Here is a 16397-nt window from a genome sequence, read left to right on the forward strand (position 1 = left end):
CTTTAGGATGGACTGGTTGGATTTCCTTGCAGTCCAAGGGACTCTCAAGAGTCTTTTCCAATACCACAATTCAAAAGCATCAATTCTTCAGCACTCAGCTTTCTTTATAGTCCAACTCTCACACCCATACATGACTAATGGAAAAACCACAGCTTTGACTAGATGGACCTTTGTTGGCAAAGTAATGTCTTAGGTTTTTATTTTTTTATTTCAATTTGTTTCAATTGTTTATTAACCAGATTACAAAAATAATCCTGGTAGATACCTTAGTTCATCCTTCTAATAAGCCTGTGGATCTGGTCTTCCCTGTTGCCAGCATCTCCACCTTCTATAAAATGGGTGGTCTTCTTCTTCATTCTACCTCGTGGAGAAGACAATTTAAAGGGCCACAGGAAGTTGTTTGTTTCTTTGAAACGTTTTCCAATGGTATAGATCTTATGAATCAGATCCTCCATGCAGATGATTCCATATTTCCCAAGAGATCGAGCAATCAATGCGTTGTCTGTCAGGGCAATTTGCTTTTTGTTGATTTTGCCATAACCACGCTTGTAGATCAATTCATTTACAGACTTCAGATTTGGGTACCCCCATGCAATATATGGCTCCATAATTCTCAGCATGTTAATTGATGCCTTGTTGAGCTTCATAAAGGTGCTGTTGAAGATCTGCCGGAGGCAAAGGAGCTGCAGCACGTTTCAAACCTTTGGGCTCACACCGTTGATACCTCTGATCTTGATGACAAACGCCAATTTGGGTTCCACAGGTACATAGAAGTTGCCGGCTTTTCGTGCCATCCTAGCCATTCGAATTTCAGTTCTGTACATCTGCCTGTATTCCTTGTGGTAATGCTTAGCTTTTTCATAAATAAGCTTCCTCCTTGCCTTTCAAAGCATCTTTTGGGCAAACTTCTTTCTCAGTAGCTTGATCTTAAGCTCTGCGAAATTCTTCGCTTTTTCTTAAGGGTTTCTGGCACAACAGGAACCTTCTTTTTCTTCTCTTCTGCACCCTCTATGGTTCCAGCCGGGAAAGAGCTGTCTCAGGTTTTTAAAATGCTGTCTAGGTTGCTCCAAGGAGCAAGCGTCTTTCAATTTCACAAATTCTGATATGTGTATTTGTTACAATTCGGTTTAAAATCTTTTATGTTTTTCCTGGTGATTCCTTCTTTGAAGAGTTTCTCATTTCTAAATATTTGGGGATTTTTCTTGATATCTTTTTGTTATTATTTTCTATTGTATTCTAAGAGCATACTCTGTATAGGTTCTGTCTTTTGAATTTATTCAGACTTCTTTTTATGGTTTGGCATGAGTTCTATCTTGGTAAATATTCTAAATGCACTTGAAAAGAAGGAGTATTCTGGAGTTGTTTAATGTAGTGTTATGTAAATTTAAATTAAGTTAGAGTGGTTCAGATTTTCTATGTCCTTTCTCGTTTTTTGTCTACTTAATCTACCAGTTACTGAGAAAGGAGTATGTTAAGATCCCCAACTATGCTTCTGACTGTCTATTTCTCGCTTTATTTCTATACATTCTTGCTTCATATATTTTGAGGTTCATATACATTTAGCATTATTGTCCCTTAAAGATTTTCCCTTTCATCATTATGAAATGTCTTTCTTTCATTTGGTAATGCTTCTTGCCTATACTATCTGATATTAATATAAATACATGGGTTGTCTGTCTTCAGGTACACTGAGACTCTTGAGAGTCCCCTGGACTACAAGGAGATCCAACCAGTCCATCCTAAAGGAGATCAGTCCTGGGTGTTCATTGGTAGGACTGATGTTGAAGCTGAAACTCCAATATTTTGGCCACCTGATGCAGAGAGCTGACTCATTTGAAAAGACCCTGATGCTGGGAAAGATTGAGGGCAGGAGGAAAAGGGGACGACAGAGGATTAGATGGTTGGATGGCATCGACGACTCAACGGACATGGGTTTGGGTGAACTCCGGGAGTTAGTGATGGACAGGGAGGCCTGGCGTGCTACGTTTCATGGGGTTGCAAAGAGTTGGACACGACTGAGCAACTGAACTGAACTGAGCTTCACGTTGATGGTGTTCAATCTAATGTTAAGCCCATCTAATGAGTGTTTGATTCAGATGCTATATTTTCCAGTTCTAGAATTTCTATTTGTTTCGTTGTTTTTTTTTTTAGAGTTTTCCAAATCTCTTCTTAAACGCCCAATCTTTTTAACCATTATATCCATCTTTTCCTGCAAATTTTAAAAACATATGTGTATTAGTTGTTTTAAAGTTCTATTAATGCCAGTAACTGGGTAATCCATGGGTCTGTTTCTATTGTCTAATTTTTCTTTTGACTATATATCCCATTTTCCTATTTCTTAGTGTGCTTCATAATTCTTTTGTTATATTCCAAATAATGTATATAAAAGAACAGTGGTGACCAAAGTATAATATTTAGTTTTGTTTTACTCATTTTATTTTCCAGCAAACACAAGCCCTTTTATCTATCTGGAAGTTAGGATGAGGAGCTTATCATTAGTATTTCTTTCAGAGTCAAGTTGAGCTATATCTGGGATATAGCTTTTAATCGATTGAAATCACCTATGACTAGTCCAACCCTCAACTACTTGAGTCATAACTTTTTATGTTTTCAGTAGCTGAGCTGCAAGAAGATTGGCTGCATTTTCATATACTTTTGCAATATTTTGAATCTTTGGATTCACCTCCAGGCAAGGATCCGAAATCTAAACACCACAGGAATGCACAGACCTAAGCAATTTCTTTCTGCTCACCAGCCCTTTCTCCACTGTTATTATCTTTGCAAAACTCATGGTTGTGGAGGGTCTTCAAAAGAGCAGAAAGAACTACTGATCCCAGTAATCTGTCCCAGCATTTGGGGCTTTTCAGACTTTAATTTATCCTGACAGCCCCAAAAGATTGGAAAATCAGATTTGTTAAGGTCAACAAAGAAAATATAATATGTTAAAAGAAGGTTGAAGGACTAGAAGATTTAAGGTAAACTAAAGTCTTCCCTGGTGGCCCAGCGGTAAAGAATCCGTCTGCCAATAGAGGAGACATAGGTTCAGTCCTGGTCCAGGAAGATCCCACGTGCCTCAGGGTAACTAAGCCTGTGCGCTACAACTACTGAAGCCCACACAACTTACAGACTATTCTATGCAAGAAGAGAAGCCACTGCAAAGAGAAGCTTGTGCACCACAACTGGAGAGTAGCCCCCATTCACTACAACCAGAGAAAAGCCTGTGCAGCAATGAAGATCCAGCACAGCCAAAAATAAACAAATAAATATTCTTTAAAAAGTGCAAAATCTCAAGGCACAAAATACAAAATAAAGTAAATTAAGAAGCTTGGTTAGATGATATTACTTTAAGCATGAACAAAATATATTAATTAATTTTTTATTAAAAAAAAGTCCTCTTGGCCTACCAAACCTATCTCCACCCTGCCTGGGGAATAATACTGCCCACAGCTTCCCATGAGTCTGCATAGCCATTTTCTCTCTGTAATATTCTAACCTGGTTTAATAGTTAACTTATAGATGGCACTAATCTACTCTTTTCATCTAGAAAAAACAATTCATGTAAATTCCACCCCATTTCCTGAAATTTCCCTCCGATTAAGATTCTGGTGATAAACTCCAATAAAAGGCTTTGGCATAGTATTAGTGATTTTGATACAAAAATAATATTTTCATGTCTTTACAGCCACCAACACTCCTCCAAAGGTATATTAGTCTGCTAGGGCTGCCATAATAAAATACCATAGATGGTGGTTTAAACAAAACAAAGTTTTTTTCTCTTAGTTGTAGAAGCCAGATGTCCAAGATCTAGGTTCCAGTTGATACAGTTTCCAGTGAGGACTTTCTTCCTGGCTTGTAGAAGTTCATCTTCTCACTATGTCTCACCTGGTTTTTCCTCCATATGTTTACAGGAAGACAGCTTATAAAGCTTTATAAGAGGCACTAGATAACTTGCTAGAACACTAATCCTACTGAATCAGGACCCTCCCGTATATGACCTCATTCAACCTTAATTACTTCCTTAAAGGTCCCAGTACCAAATTCAACCACACAGATGTTTAGAGATTCAACACATAAATTTGGGGGTGGGGGTGGGGAGGGAGGCACAAACATTTAGTCTAAAACAAAAGGTATTTGGATACTACATTGTTTGATTCTTGATGTAATTCTTTTCCCATCTTTCTTCTGTAATCCTTCTCTTTTTCATACAAACATCCACACTTACATGCCCATTCACACAGTGTTTTATGGAAAATCTCTATCATTAAGATAACCAAAGCTTAAACGTGGAGGCTAACCACATGATAATATGTGAAATGGCAAGCCATGGTTTGTGGCATACACTTTCATCTCGGGAAACATAGATTTATGCTGTTATAGAAATGACTTGTGGTTCAATTACTATAAAACAGAATTGTTACAGAAAGCTTTTGTTTTCACCCTAAAATACACCGTGGGTCAGTTCAGTCCAGGGAAAACAAAATTATAAGCCCTTTTCTCCACTCTGCTCCTGAAAGATATAGTCTCATCAAATATTTCAGCAACATCTTCCATATTAATTCTAACCCATTTTAATAAAGTAGTATTTTTGTAAAAACCCCAGGAAAAGTGGCGAAATAAAAATCTGTCTTCAGTGTTGCTTTTCTGTCTTGCACTGCCCCTCCTCTTACAAGGTAAGGGTCTAGGAAGAGAGAGTATAATATATGGCTAAGAGCGCTGGCTTTGGAAACAGATATGGATTCCATTAATAATTCTCATCACTTACTGTGTGACCTCTAGTAACAAGGTAGCTAGACCTTTAGATAAGGTATCCAAGCCTTTAATGCCTCAGTTTGCCCATTCATTGATGGAACATTTAGTGAGCAATAATTATATGTCAGACACTCTAATAGGCACTGAAAATACCAAAAAGAAAAAAAAAAGGTGTGAAGTCCCTGCCATCCCAGGGCTCAAAATAGGAATACTAACACGTATTTCAGGAGATTCTTTTAAAGGATTACATAAGTCCTTCTTAGTTACAACCGCATATTAAACCCTCCAGGGAGCTTTAAAAAATACTGATGCTGTGCAGCTGCTTACCTCTCAGGACCAGTTACCTCAGAATCTCTGCAGGGAAGACCTAGACAATGGTATTTCTTTAAAACTGCCCAGGGAATTCTAATGTGCAGCCAGAGTAGAAAACAGTCGAATTACATAAAGCCATGGCAAGACTAAGAAGTCAATAAATTGTACTAATAGGATAACCTTTGTAAGCTCATGGTACTGTAGGAGGTAGACAAACTCAAAGTAACAGCATCCAACAGGAAAATAAAACTGAAACAAACACAAATCTTTTACTGAGTCAAAAATAACAAAGAAGAAAGACACAGCGATAGGAGATGAGACCAAAAAGTTCCCAGGATACGATCAATACTTGACAAGGGAGCCAAGAATACTCAATGGAGAAGAAGCAGTCTCTTCAATAAATGACACTGGGGAAAATATGATATTCATATGCAAAAGAATGAGACTGGGCCCCTGGCTTACACCACTCACAAAAATTAACTCAAAATGGATTAAAGACTTAAATGTAACACCTGCAACCACAAAATTCCTAAAGGAAAGCATAGGGTAAAATCTCCATGACACTGGTCTCAGCAATGATTTTTTTTGGATTTGTCACCTAAAGCCCAAGTAATAAAATAAACAATAAACTGAAGAGACTACATCAAACTAAAAAGCTTCCACATAGCAAAAGAAACAATCAACAAAATGAAAAGGCAACATATAGGATGAGAGAAAATATTTACAAACCACAATTCTTATCAGATGTTAATAGCCAAAATATATATGAATCCATATGCCCCAGTAGAAAAACCAGTTTAAAAATTGGCAGTGAACCTGAATAGACATTTTCTCAAAGAAGATATTCGAACAACAAACAAGAACATGAAAAGATGCTAAGCAACACAGATCATCAGAGAAATGCAAATTAATTCACAGGATATCCCCTCATACCTGTTAGAATGACTATCATCAAAAAGATAGGAGATAATAAGTGTTGATGAGGATGTAGAAAAATGGGAATTCTTGTACACTATTGGGAGAAATATAAATTGGTGCTCTACCATGGAAATCAGTATAGAAGTGCTCAAATAATTAAAAATAGATTTACCATATAATACAGCAACTACATTTCTGGGTATATATCTAAAAGAAATGAAATCACTATCACAAAGATATATCCGTACCTCCAGGGTCACTGCACTGATATTTATGATAGCCAAGACATGGAAACAATCTAAGTGTCCATGAACAGATGAATGGATAGAGAATATATGGCATAAACACACACACACACTATGGAATATTATTCAGTCACAAAAAGAAGGAAGTCCAGCCATTTGCAACAATTTGGATGGACCTTGATTAGCACTGGACTTCCCTCCTAGCTCAGTTGGTAAGGAATCCACCTGCAATGCAGGAGACCCCAGTTCAATCCCTGGGTTGGGAAGATTCCCTGGAGAAGGGATAGGCTACCCACTCCAGTATTCTTGGGCTTCCCTTGGGCTTAGCTGGTAAAGAATCCACATGCAATGTGGGAGACCTGGGTTCGATCCCTGGGTTGGGAAGATCCCCTGGAGAAGGGAAAGGCTACCCCCTCCAGGATTCTGGCCTGGAGAATTCCATGGACTATATAGTCCATGGGGTTGCAAAGAGTTGGACAGGACTGAGCTATTTTCATTTGATAGCATTACGCTAAGAGAAAGAAGTCAAGAGAAAGACAAATACTATGTGATCTCAATTGTATGTGAAATCTAAAAGAAAAAAAGAACTCATACAGACAAAGAGCAAATTAGTCGCTGCCAGAGGTGGAGGGTTGGGGTGAGGGAGATGGATGCAGGAGATCGAAAGATACAAACTGCCAGTTACAGGAAAAGTAAGTTCTGGGAATGTAATGTACAACATGGTGACAATAGTTAATGCTACTGTCTTGTATACTTGAAAGTTGCTAAGAGAATAAATATGAAGTGTTCTCATAAGAGAGTAAATACGAAGTGTTCTCATCACCATGTTAATGGCAATCATTTTGCAATCTGTATACATACAGATGATTTGTACACACACATCAAATCATTATGTTGTACCCCTTAAACTTAGGCAATATTTTCTCTCAATAAAACTGAGAGAGGGGAGAATGGGCTCCAGGATGAAGGTGGGGAGGGGGGCACAGACCATGTAGGAGTCATGTGATCTGACACATTTTTATGGGATTTGCTCTGATTGCTGTGTCCAGGGAGCAGAGGCAGGAGGGAGCAGAGGCAGAAGGAAGCTAGTGCAGTGATCCAGATAGAAGCTGATAGTGACTTGAATCAGGTAGTAGCAGGGGAGATGTGAGAATTAGTCAGATCGGGACACCTTTTGAGGGAGAAACGGTCAAATTTGATGACATATTGCATGTACCGTATGACGGGAAGTAGTCCAGAACTTTGGACTGAGCAAATGGATGAATTCTGTGGCTGTTAATAGAGAAGGCAAAGTCGTGATAACTGTTAAAATTAGCGAATATGCTATTCCTATATGGGGGAGGAAAAAAAAAAAAAACTAAGTCTTTTTAAAAAATTAATCTTTAAAAAAAATTAATTTATTTTTGACCACAACATGTGGGATGCAGAACTTCCCTGACCAGGGATCAAACCCATGTCCCCTACACTGGAAGGGTGGAATCTTAACCACTGGACCACCAGCGAAGTCCAATAAACTAATGCCAATTCACACAAAGTGTTAGTGACTAAGTTTTTTCTTCCATTTATTAACAAACCTTTATTGTGTCCACAAAGTGCTAGGCTTTGTGGTGGGTACTTGCAACCCTAAGAAGCAGTAACTCGATCCAGAGGATTTAGAGAGATGGAATGAAATCTGAATGGGGCCTTGCAGGCACCAGAAGGAACTGCTTTTTAGAAGATGTTCTTCAAGGCAAGGAAATCTGCTCTAATTTCTAAAACTAATTAAATAACCACTGTCTTACTTGCTGTGTGGTCTTGGGCACATTTAAATTTTCTGGACCATAATTTTCTAATTCATCTAATAAGAATGGATATTCAGTAATTATTGATTTCTTCTGTCCCTAATACTTGGAAATTGTAAATGGCCCCCGTTATAAAATTCAGGGGCCTCTTTTGTCTACGAAGGAAATGACGGAAAATTCTGTTTGACTCCCCCAGAGGCTCTATGTGGATGATCTGATACTGGAGTAGTTCCCATTCTGAGATGGGAACTGAGTTCCTACACCCTAGCTTGATCCCTGGCCAGGGTGCTGTTCAGGGATCGTGCGTCAAGTCCACCGCAGAAGCAAAAGCTACCAACATTTAGGGCACTGAGGCCTGTGCCAGCACTGACTTTACACACTCACATGCAGAACGAATAACTGCTGCCAGATGTCCGGTGTATAAGACACCATAAGCTGAAGGAGTGGTCCTCAGTGCCTAGGGCAGTGGACATAGTCTTTCCCAAGTGCCAAGTTCTCATAGAAGCCTGAATTCAGGATGCCTGAGTTGCCTGATTATTAATATCTCCTGTGCTCCACAGTCAGGAAGGGCACCCAGGTCCTGAGGAGCCTAGGAGAATCTGTGTCTACTGTAGCTAATGTGACAGCTGTGGGGAGGGCAGCACCCTCCACCTCCTGGCAAAAGCAGAGACTCACCTGAAAGCTGGGTGGAGGGTGTGGTGGTCCACTTAAATAGCACACTCCTCCCAAAGCCTAATAACAGTGGTTGCCTCCAGGGAGGGAAACTGGGGGAAAGGGGGCAAGTGTGGGATTCTTTCTTCCATTTAAACAATACTGAGTGCCTACCTGGGCTTCCCTGGTGGGTCAGTGGTAAAGAATCTGCCTGCCAATTCAGGAGACACGGGTTCGGTCCCTGGGTTGAGAAAATCCCCTGGAGAAGGAAATGGCAACCCACTCCAGTGTTCTTGCCTGGAGAATCCCATGGGCAGAGGAGTCTGGCAGACTGTATAGTCCATGGGGTCGCACAGAGTCAGATGTAACTTAGCAACTAAACAACAACAGCATCTACTATGTGCCTGTAGCTGTTTCAGGACTTGGAGATACTGTTGTGAACAACAACAACAAAAAAAGCAAAAATCCCCACCCTCACGGAGTTTATTTTCTATTGGGGGCACTGCTGCTGCTGCTGCTGAGTTGCTTCAGTCGTGTCCAACTCTGTGTGACCCCATAGACAGTAGTCCACCAGGCTCTTCTGTCCCTGGGATTCTCCAGGCAAGAACACTGGAGTAGGTTGCCATTTCCTTCTCCAATGCATGCATGCATACTAAGTCGCTTCAGTCATGTCTGACTCTGTGCGACCCCATGGACAGCAGCCCATCAGGCTCCTCTGTCCATGGGATTCTCCAAGCAAGAATACCGGAGTGGGTTGCCATTTCCTTCTCCAACTGGGGGCACAGACAATAGATAATATACTTTTCATTGCAGTACAATTGCTTTACAATGTTATGATAGTTTCTGCCTCATAGCAAAGTAAAACAGCTAACCTGGACCTCCCTCCAAGACCCACCCCATCCCACCCTTCTAGGTCATCACAGAGCACTAAGCTGACCTTCTAAGTTATACAGCAGCTTCCCAGTAGCTATCTGTTTTACACATGGAAATGTACATATGTCAATGCCAGTCTCCTAATTCATCTCACCCTTTCCCTCCTTCCTGGGTCCACATGTCCATTCTCTAAGTCTGAAACTCTATCCCTGCCTGCCCTGGAAATAGGGTCAAGGGCACCATCTGTCTAGATTCCACATATATGTGTTAATAGATAAAGAAGATGTGGCACATATATACAATGGACTATTTTGCTATTGCTAAGTCACTTCAGTTGTGTCCAACTCTGTGTGACCTCAAAGACGGCAGCCCACCAGGCTTCCCCGTCCCTGGGATTCTCCAGGCAAGAACACTGGAGTGGGTTGCCATTTCCTTCTCCAATGCATGAAAGTGAAAAGTGAAAGTGAAGTCGCTCAGTCGTGTCCGACCCCCAGCGACCCCATGGACTGCAGCCTTCCAGGCTCCTCCATCCATGGGATTTTCCAGGCCAGAGTACTGGAGTGGGGTGCCATTGCCTTCTCCGACAATGGACTATTACTCAGTCATAAAAAGGAATGAAACTGGGTCATTTGTAGAGATATGGATGACTCCAGAGACTATCATATAGAGTGAAGTAAGCCAGAAAGAGATAGCATATATTTTTTGAGATAATATACATTTTAAAGGCAATAAAACTTAGTTATAAACATGGAATGATAAATGTCTCTCACACAATATTGCAATTTCCTGTTTACTGATATGTCTGATTCACTAGAATGGGAACAACTTGAGGACAGGATGCAAGCTTGTTCCTGACTCAAGACCTTTGTGCTTACTCTTCCCTTAGCCAGAACACATATCCCCACACTGCACTTTGCTAGTTCACTCATTGCATCAAAGTCTCTGGTAAAATGGAGCCTCCACAGAGAAGCCTTCTCCGACCAATGTATCTAAAGACACCTTTCACCCCAGCTCAATGGCCTCTTCCTCAGCCTGTTTTTCTTTGCAGCACTACCCTACATTACAGCATGTGTGTATTTGCTACTGTCTATCTCCATAGTGGAAAGTCAGTTGCAAGAGCAAAGGACCTTTTTCTATCTGGCTTCTTTTGTACCCTGGTACCTCCAGGGCAATCTGCTGACTAGCTGAACGAACAGGTGTTCTGCATAACCATGTGCGCAGCAGAGGATCAAGGAGGGAGCACAGGCATACGCAAGCATGTGTGCAAACGAAATAACCTGTGTGGGGCTATCACAGCATAACCCTGCAATGATCATTTGAGAAAGATAAGGGACAGTAAGGACGGTCTGCACTGCAGGGCTGGGGTCACAAGAAGAGAGTGTGGGAGGCTTCTGCTCTCACCCCCTCATGGAAGGGTGAGAATGAGGGGACAGCCTTGACCTGCAAGCCTTTCTTGCTTCACTTCCTGTGCCAGGACTTGTGGAGTACCAAGGAGAGATGGATAACAACCAGAGTGGACAGAGCATATTTGGGGATAAGACACTGGATAAGAAACAGCTCACCAAACAAACATTGCTTTGGGCCTCCAGATCTCCTCTGGTTCAAATCTCATGTTCCCTAATATTCAGAACTCTGTCCTTCACTCTCCTCTTCCCTTTCCTGTTCCTGATCTGAACATGGGCTTCAGGGTCCCCTAAGAACTTCTCAGAGCAAAAACTCTCAGAGAGCAAGACTCGGGCTGGGAACTCACTCTGCAGAGCAGAGCTCTCCAAAGACTTTGTAGCAAGAACTACCATTAATTTTGTTGATCTTTTTGAAAAATAACATAGGCCCATTTGTATATATTTTCAGAAAAGCATAGAACAGAATTATTATTTTTTAATCATTCATAATCTACCACCCAGGAAAACCACTGCTAACATTTTGGTGTATTTCCTTCAAGTTTTTGTTTTTAGACAGTTTCAGTTCAGTTCAGTTCAGTCGCTCAGTCATGTCCGACTCCTTTCAACCCCACGAATCTCAGCACGCCAGGGCTCCCTGTCCATCACCAACTCCCGGAGTTCACTCAAACTCATGTCCATTGAGTCAGTGATGCCATCCAGTGATCTCATCCTCTGTTGTCCCCTTCTCCTCCTGCCCCCAATCCCTCCCAGCATCAGAGTCTTTTCCAATGAGTCAACTCTTTGCATGAGGTGGTCAAAGAATTGGAGTTTCAGCTTCAGCATCAGTCCTTCCAATGAACACCCATTTAGACAGTTTGGATCATATTAAACCTGTAATTTTCAATTCTGCTCTTTTCATTTAATATTCTTCCACAAGTTTTTTCTCACACCATTGGAAATTCTTTGAAATCTTCATGGGAGTTGCTGCAGAAGAGTCTCATTGAATAACTCATCCTATTGTTGGATGTTGATTTTCCTGAAAGCTGAATGGTCTTGGGTTCTGTGCTAACTGAGACAAGGACCTGGGTGGAATGGAAGGTGCCAGGGCTGACAGCCCCACCAACCACCTGGGAAACCCGGGCTGTGAAGGTAACATGTCTGTGAAATGGAGACACCATCTTGGAATCTTACCATGTGGAGCTTCAAGATCTGCTAGTTGATCTTGATCTACTGTTTGGAGACCACAGTAACAGGAGCACAGGAAACAAAACTAAAGAGTGGTGGAAGAAGTGCTGTATGATAACAAAGCAAGATGGTGGGAAAGGAAGCCATAATCCATTCATATCCTTAGGTATACCAATTCAGTTATGAGATTTCAACTCTTTTAGTAGTTTGATATACTACTCCAACTTCAACTTTGGAGACATTCTTTGCATTTATGAGAACCAATTTGGATTGTCTGTGCCTTGGGAACACTTGGGCCCCACAAGGTATAACCACAGGTAGCCATCCTCATGTTGAAATGGTTGGCTCAAGTGGCCTAAAGGTCTTCTCTACAGTCAACAGGAGTAATAGCTCATGTACTGTTGATATTGTTTTGTTGTGTGAGCTTTTGCTGTTGTTTTGTCTTAAAAGTTTATTTTAGTTAAGCCTGTAGCTGTCTTTTGTAGCCTGTGAGCCAAGAATGATTTTTACATTTTCATAGGGTTATAAAAAAGAAGATACATATATATAAGTATATATGTATCAAACCATCATGTTATACACTTTAAATTTACAATGTTATATGCCAGTTATACCTGAAAAAACTGGAAAAAATTGCATTTTTTTTCAGCTAAAAAAAGAAAAACATGAGATATAGACCATATTTTTCCCCAAAAGCCTGAAATATTTACTATCTGGGATTTCACAGAACAAGTATCCTGATCCTCAAACTAGGGGGATAAATAAACTCCACATTTCAGTGGCTTTGCACAATACAGGTGTTGGGTTTTTTTTGTTTTTTTTTTTCCTTGCTGAGAAATAGTTCAATGTAGGTATTTCTGGTTGACCTGAAGCTTCTTGCCTCATGGTGATTCAGGGATCCAGGCTTCCTTTGGCTACTGCTGCTGCTGCTGCTGCTAAGTCGTGTCAGTCGTGTCCGACTCTGTGCGACCCCATAGACAAAAGCCCACCAGGCTCCTCTGTCCCTGGGATTCTCCAGGCAAGAACACTGGAGTGGGTTGCCATTTCCTTCTCCAATGCATTAAAGTGAAAAGTGAAAGTGAAGTCGCTCAGTCATGTCTGACTCTTAGCGACCCCATGGACTGTAGCCTACGAGGCTCCTCCGTCCATGGGATTTCCCAGGCAGCCCCTAAAGCCTCAGTGTACTCTGTATCCAGTGGAATCCTGGAGACAAGTACATTGGAAAATGTACATCTCTTCTTAAAACTCCAGCCCAGAAGTCATGCATACAGCTACAACTTTTATTGTCAAGAAATGATCACGTGGTCACACATTCCTCATGGGAGGAAGGACTGCCTCTGTCTGGACACCACCTCTTTGGAAACTGCCCCTTTCATACAACATGGCAGAGCACAGGCCTTCTCGGTAAAGGGGAAATTTCTTATGTTTGGTAGACAGATTTCTCTACCAAGGTTCAGTAATACACAGTCTTTGTTCATTTTTAAAGTAACCGTGCATTAATAATTTCAATGGATAGTCCATTTTTTTACCTATAAGAAGTCTGCCTGCAAGGAGTTCTTCAGCAACAAATTACTCTTATAAGGCCAGGGAAGTGGTTGTAACTTACTTCAATTTCAAGGAAATCAAACAAGTGTTAACTGTGTGGACACTGAAAAAAAAAAAAAACAACAACACAGAGCCTGCTCAACCATCTCTATGATCCTTCTGCTGCTTCAAATAAGGTCACTTCCACAGCTCTCCCCCATGAAAGTCGCCTGCCTTTTCAAAATCATAAGAGTAGAAAATGTAAAGGAAAACTCCCCAAATTTTTTAGGGCAACTCTAATATCACTGCTGCTGCTGCTAAGTCACTTCAGTCGTGTCCAATTCTGTGCGACCCCATAGACGGCAGCCCACCAGGCTCCCTCATGCCTGGGATTCTCCAGGCAAGAACATTGGAGTGGGTTGCCATATCACTGCAGCTGTGTACAATTCTTCTCTTATACAAATTACAGTTATCCAAAGCATTTGACTAATGCTTGGGTAAAGCCATAGTGGCCTGCTCACTTTTTGTCTTTTAGATGAAACAAGGCATGCTGTTCCAGAAGCAGATACTTGGAAAAAGCTTGCATTCCCAACATCTATAGATCATACCTACCAATTGTGGTGCAAGTCTTATTTCCCTGCATGTAATTGTGACTTAAACAGCCCTTTCCATTATAGGAAGGGATCACAACAGGGAAGTCTGACTTACATTGTCACGTAAGTCCCTTAGAACAGCAAGATCAAACCAGTCAATCCTAAAGGAAATCAACCCTGAATATTCATCAGGACTGATACTGAAGCTGAAGCGCTGATGCTTTGGCCACCTGATGCAAAGAGACAACTGATTGGAAAAGACCCTGATGCTGGGAAAAATTGAAGACGGGAAGAGAAGGGGATGACAGAGGATGAGATGGTTGGATGGCATCACCAACTCAATGGGCATGAGTTTGAGCCAACTCCAGGAGGTGATGAAAGACAGGGAAGCTTGGTGTGCTGCAGTTCATTGGGTCAAAAAGAGTCAGACAAGATTTAGTAACTGAACAACAACAATATATCCTCTACATGTGGTTGTACGTTTGTGTACTTTACTGTACACCTCTCTTTGCTAGAGATGAAGTAGGACTGTGTATGAAAACTTGAAAATTTATTCAGTGTATTATCAATGTAATGAAGTAGTATTTGGATTTTTTAAGTACAGGAGTTATGTGTTAGACGCTTTCAGGTTGGAAAGATCACATGGATTTGCATGTGACCTCAGGTGATTTCATTTTATGATAAAGATACAGGGAGCGAATAAGTCTAGGAAACTATTGCTAGCCTGAGTACAGCATAGCTACAGTCAATTCTGGTCTTGCAGGGCTTAAATTAAAAACACTCTGAGAGACAGCAGTCTAATTGGTAATAAGAGAGGGACAAAAAAAAGGAGACTAAGTCACAAGAAGAGTAGATGGAGTTGAGCAGGAGGTATTATGTCAGAGAATTTTAAACCTGAGGGTCTGAGTTCTAGAGCTACTGCTGAGTCTCTTCCTGGAGCTCTAACAGTGTCTTGAGGGACTGAGCAACATTCAGCACAGAAGACTGAAAACTATACACGAACAGTGTTTTATGAATGCAAGGGTTTTCTTCTTGTATTAATATGTTAGGATTTCCCTGGGGGGTCCAGTGGTTAAGAATCTGCCTGCCAATGCAGGAGATATGGGTTTGATCCCTGGTCCAGGAAGATTCAGCATGTTTCCGGGCAACTAAGCCTGTGCGCCACAACTGGAGACTAGCCCCCTCTTGCCAAAACTAGAGAGAGCTTTGTGTGCACAGCAGTGAAGCCCCAGCGCAGTCAAAAAGAATGATAAATAAATGAAATTCACCAAAAAATGTTTCTTTGAACCCTGTCATGAAGCCCCCCTACTATTATTACGTACAATTGCTGTGATATTCATTTTCATTCAGTTAACATAACATGGTAAAGTCTTTAAAAGATATTGATTTTTTAAAGATTTGTAATTGTGAAACAAATTACATGTCATGGGGAAAAATTAAAATTCTACAAAAAGTTATAGAGAGGAAAACAAAACTCTGCAGACTGACCGGCAACCCTACCATCCCTCATTTTCATTCCCCAGAGGTGGTCACTGCCATCAACTTCTTGGGCAGCCTGTCAGAAATGTCAATCTGTGTATTGATGTTCATTTTAATTTAATTTCCCCAAGATAAAACTATGGTTTTTTCAGCCCCAGGATGTCCTGGTGACCTCCTGTCTTCACCACGCTTTTAGCCAGTAGACATAATCTGAAGGCACCAAGTCTCCCAGAACATCCTCCTCCACCATGTTGGCCTTAGGCAAAATTTTAATGTGAACCAGTTGTCTTAGAAACCCTTCTTCATTCCTCTGTCCCCCTGAATGTCTCATCCTTTCTCAGCACACCCTGTGCCCTTTTGCTGCCCGTGACCATGCCTCACCCAGGCCTCTCCTGCTCAAGTCGTGACTCATGCTTTAAAAACTGTTTAGTGCTCCATACCCCATCAAATCTTTCATGGAGGCTTATCATTTAATACTAGACTATAAATGAATGGACTTTCTTCTGTAGGTTATCTGTTTTAAAGAATCTTTTGTTTTATAAAAAATAAGTAATTAACTTGGAAGAAGAAATCTGTAACAGTGGAATTTACCATTGATAGCCCTCAAATATTTGTTGAATGGCTTCTAGGTGTCTGGTCTGGAGTTAAGGGGTACAAGCTTGTAGATTGGAAGGAACCAATTTTTACTATGAATAAATTCCTGGG

General features: G+C 41.0%; 1 pseudogene; it reads right to left on the reverse strand.

Moving 5' to 3' along the window:
* Window positions 1-222: 222 nt before the first annotated feature.
* Window positions 223-15942, reverse strand: LOC104989833 (annotated as a pseudogene).
* Between the last annotated feature and the right edge of the window lie 455 nt (window positions 15943-16397).

The sequence above is a fragment of the Bison bison genome, unplaced genomic scaffold (genome assembly GCF_000754665.1).
Source record: "Bison bison bison isolate TAMUID 2011002044 unplaced genomic scaffold, Bison_UMD1.0 scf7180017864163, whole genome shotgun sequence".
In the NCBI taxonomy this organism is placed as follows: domain Eukaryota; kingdom Metazoa; phylum Chordata; class Mammalia; order Artiodactyla; family Bovidae; genus Bison; species Bison bison.